General features: G+C 33.6%; 1 long non-coding RNA gene across 4 annotated transcripts; it reads right to left on the reverse strand.

Annotated features, from left to right (window-relative positions):
* Nucleotides 1–676: 676 nt before the first annotated feature.
* On the reverse strand, nt 677–3,632 carry LOC109244967. Of its 4 annotated transcripts, none has more exons than XR_002070762.1 (7): nt 3,349–3,632; nt 2,694–2,769; nt 2,123–2,363; nt 1,924–2,037; nt 1,328–1,523; nt 1,177–1,225; nt 677–1,102 (listed from the first exon to the last, which is right to left on the reverse strand). It is a non-coding gene; the product is annotated as an uncharacterized LOC109244967 (long non-coding RNA). The 4 variants fall into 4 exon arrangements; XR_002070759.1 differs by having other exon boundaries at nt 2,694–2,816; XR_002070761.1 differs by lacking the exon at nt 2,694–2,769 and having other exon boundaries at nt 3,349–3,630.
* Nucleotides 3,633–4,478: the final 846 nt, after the last annotated feature.

Below are 4,478 nucleotides of genomic sequence, written 5' to 3' on the forward strand. Positions count from 1 at the left end.
GAACTTTTTCAAGCCAGTATCAAAATGAGGGGCTTGTACAATAGCACATTCAGAATCCCGACATAATATTCCACTAAGCAGATAATGGGAAGTATTTGGGGCATCTTTATATAATGGGAAAAGTATATCAATACAACCATTTTTCCCTAACCGAGTCCTGATAATCTAACCAAGAGTATTAGACACAATTTTGAATGGAAATATACACGTTGCTACTGGAGGAGCTAGAGCAAGCCTTTCAGATTTTACCCCCGTCCAAAGTGTATGGAGTATCTATAGGGATTAACGAGATGTTCATCCGATTCAAACAAAGTACATCACGATTGGACTTCAATATCTCATACATAAAGGCTACACTTTAGGAACCTTTTTCCCATTTTACTATACTGGGGATGTTGTCCCATTTGATTGGACTTTAATGTCTCATACAAAAAATATATATCAGAAGTTTGAAGTCATACAAACACAAGAAGATACAAAAACCTAACTATACAAAGACTTATTCAGCACTTGATTCATTCACTTAACTCACATATAACATTCATAAGTTCCTTCTCATCATTCTTTGATGATATAATAGTGTAAACGCTCACATGCGACATTAAAACAATATTTCAAAATATATGCAGTTGCACTTCTTACATAAATGAAGTTCATATCACAAAGAGTCAACTAATTTCATATATTAAAACATGATTCTAAATGGTAGAAACCAAATTAAAATACAAATGAAAGTACTTCAAGTTATACCAAAGTACTTGTTAATGCAAGTATACAAACAATGTCATTTAAAATGAAGCAAATGCAGTCATTCATGGATTTTTCTCCTGTTTAATCGTGGGAGTTGCCGAGGGTCTTTCGGAAACAGGCTCTCTATTCCATCGAGGTCAGGGTAAGGTCTGCGTACACACTATCCTCCCCAGACACCATTAGTGAAATTTTATTGGGTTGTTGTTGTTGTTGTTAATCACTCTTTTAACCTTGTTACTTGAAAATTGTGCAAGATCATCACAACCTCTACTATAAATGATCCATCCTCTTCTCTACTTCTTTTGGCAGGGGTCTTTGCAGGAGAAGTCATCTCATTATCAGCCATTTAATCCTACAAAGGAAAAATAAACTATTAAAACCATATTGTAGATGAGAAGCTACAAAGGCAAAGTTTGAATTATTCACCTTGAAAGTTGTGTCTGCATCATATGTTATTCACACTTAAAATCAGGGTCTATTAAGAAAATAATAACATAATTAATTTAAACTTGATAATCGATTATAAATCAAAGGGAAAATTGGTATGTTATGAAGTATTTGAGTAACGATCACATACAGTGAATGTATCTGCTTGTGGAGAATGACTATATTGCTGTATAAGGTTATCGTCATCGCCGATTTTAACAACATTATAAACTTCCGCATGCACTTTAATGTTGGAGCTCTTAATAGTCACTTTTAAACATGACTTTTTTGTCAAGAATGTCATACAACTCCACTGGATAAGAATACTCCTCAACAGCACCAGAAGTCTAAGACCGGATTAGTGTTAGAAGTGCGAAAACACAAAAAGAATTAAAATAATAAGTGCATCTACTACACCATCACTTAAATCAATAGCCTACTTTTCATTTTGGTAGACTGCATTATGTCGTTTTATGCTATGCTTCTTATTTTGTTTCATTATCCAAGTTAATTTTATAGTAACAATATCATTAGTCTACACGCGATTGTTGCTGCCAAAAATGGCAAAAGGAATGGTATCAAAAAAATAATAGAGCTCTTCCTTTTCAGTGATATAACAAATGGTGAGTTCTAATAAATATAAAGGTGTATTGGAGGTTCAGAGTTAATTTTTACTACAATTTTGCAAATTTACCATATTTGCCTTAATAGAAATAATATACTAACAATTAAAATAAAAAAACATACCTCTATTGAACTTTCATTTAACTCATTAACAGACTTCCCAATGAGGCTTGTTGCTTCACGATCCTAAAGCAACAAAGATATAAAGCCACTGCGATCCATTACTTGCACTTGAAGCTTGTACCCGAAAGACACGTTTAGAATAAGAAATTGAAACTTAATTTTTTAATTTTTTTTAAGTAAATAGAGAAGCTTATCAAACCTATGAGTGGCGGAACTATCAAGGCGATCACATTTGTTGCAGCGAAATTTACTTCCAATTTTATCAACCTTCTTCGAGCATCTCTTGCACCCCAAATATGACCATTCTTTTTCAGCTTGCAGATTCACCACATTCGCAACAATCCAAATTTGTCCTTCTTGAAAATAAGAACTAAAGTTGCAGCAATGTATCAAGCAAATTTGATTATTGGAATATCAATACAAATGCCAAGGAGCATAAGCTGTGAAAATTCCATTATATTGCATTAAAACATGATGTCCAAAACCAATAATCTTAGACATGAAAAATGATCTACAAATATGTTCTTGCACATGAAAAATGTTCTTTAGAACAAACTTCAAACGATTTTAAGTATACCAAAAAACTTTTCTACCAAAATTGCAGATGAAGAGTTAGCTTCATTCACAATTCGAGGTGTCTCCATCTGGACCATAAAAACTAAAATTGCAGTTGATTAAATACACGCATAACCTAATGAATTCTATAGTGCAAATCAGAAGATGGATATTATGTCAAATTAAGGGAAAAATAAATCTATAAAAGAATGCACCTTTTCGTCTTGAATAATTAATTCAAGGGAGACGGTGTTGTCTGGTTTATCGCGGTCTGAACGTGCCACAATCTCACTATTCGTACCATCAAATTTCAAGTCATCTTGTTACTTGATATATCGCTGACATAGTCAAAGTTTGACGTCATATTTTGCCTTAGAGAAAATTTGATCAAAGGATTGTTTTTACTAAAGTATATGCTTGGTGCGGCTATATATATACTGAAGACAAACCCTAAGTAGTAATTAAATTCAAAAATTCAGTTACAATATATATGTAAAGTATATAATATATATTCGCATAATCTTTTTACTTGCTATAAATAAGAAACAAAATACGTGTGTTTAGGGGCATTAACATTATGAAAAAGAAATTTCCATAAAAAAGAGCCGAAAAATTCAAAAAAATTCAGTTGCTATATATATGTAAAGTATATAATATAGATTCACATAATCTTTTTACTTGCTATAAATAAGAAACAAAATACGTGTTTTAGGGGCATTAACTTTATGAAAAAAGAAATTCCCATAAATATAGTCGGAAAATGTGTGATTTAGCCCATAAAATGTAAGGGCAAATAGAAAATTGAATTCTACGCAACTAATTTAGGGTTTCTATCTAAAATTAAGGAGGAAGTCATCTGCTCAAACATACCTCGAATTGGATTTTGGTTGGAGATGATAAAATGTAATATTTGCTGAGAAATTGTGAATCTTTTTCAAGTAGAAATCCCACAATTTTAGATAATAAACATTCCGATCTGAGGAGGTGTTACCCGTTTATGATTTTGTATAACAGATCTTGTTGGTTGTTGCTGAGTTTCTTTTCATCTTCCATGACAAAGTGATATAACATTGGTGGGGATTGGGAACATTTTCAGAAAGAGAGAGATAAGAAGCTTGTCTTTAATATGAAGACGATACGTTTGTTGAAAACGTGGTGCTTCTGCAAATTTTAGTATTTTTTTTATTTATTTAGTTGAAAACATATTAAGTAATGAAAATAAAAATTTTCTAGAAAAAAGGCGATAAAATTATGTTGAAATAAGTTGCCAAATGTCATGTTAATAGGATGCCGCTTGGCTTTTTAATAACATGCCACTTGGCTAAATGAGAAGGCAAACTTTTTTGCTTTAATATATATATAGATTATAATAAAATGATATTGTTACGATCCGGCCGGTCATGAGTTACCGCTCCGTTTTCCCCCATTTCTGCTTCTTTATGTCTTGTTCAACGGTATTATGTGGTATTGGGTTGGTTGGTTCGGGTTCGGAATGGTTTGGTAGAGTAATGAGACACTTAGTCTCTTATGTTGGCCTTTTAGTTGGAAAAGTCAACCGTAAGTTGACTTGTGAGCAAACGATCTCGGAATTTGGTTTTTATGATTTGGATAGCTTCGGGAGGTGACTTGGGACTTAGGAGCGTGATTGGAATGTGATTTGGAGGTCCGGGGTAGATTTAGGCTTGAATTGGCGAAATTGGAATTTTGGCATTTTCCGGTTGGTAGCGGAGATTTTGATGTAGGGATCGGAATGGAATTCTGGAAACTGGAGTAGGTTCGTTGTGTCATTTGGGACGTGTGTGCAAAATTTCAGGTCATTCGGACGAGGTTTGGTAGTCTTTTTGATCAAAAGCGGAATTCAGAAGTTTTTGGAATCCTTAGGCTTGAATCCAAGGGTGATGTTTCGATGGTGTTTTAAGTGTTCCGAGGGTTGGTACCAGTTTGAATAGTGTTATGTGACTTGTTGGCGTGTTTGGTTGAGGTCCTGAGGGCCTCGGGAT

This window comes from Nicotiana attenuata, unplaced genomic scaffold (genome assembly GCF_001879085.1).
Source record: "Nicotiana attenuata strain UT unplaced genomic scaffold, NIATTr2, whole genome shotgun sequence".
NCBI classification, from domain to species: domain Eukaryota; kingdom Viridiplantae; phylum Streptophyta; class Magnoliopsida; order Solanales; family Solanaceae; genus Nicotiana; species Nicotiana attenuata.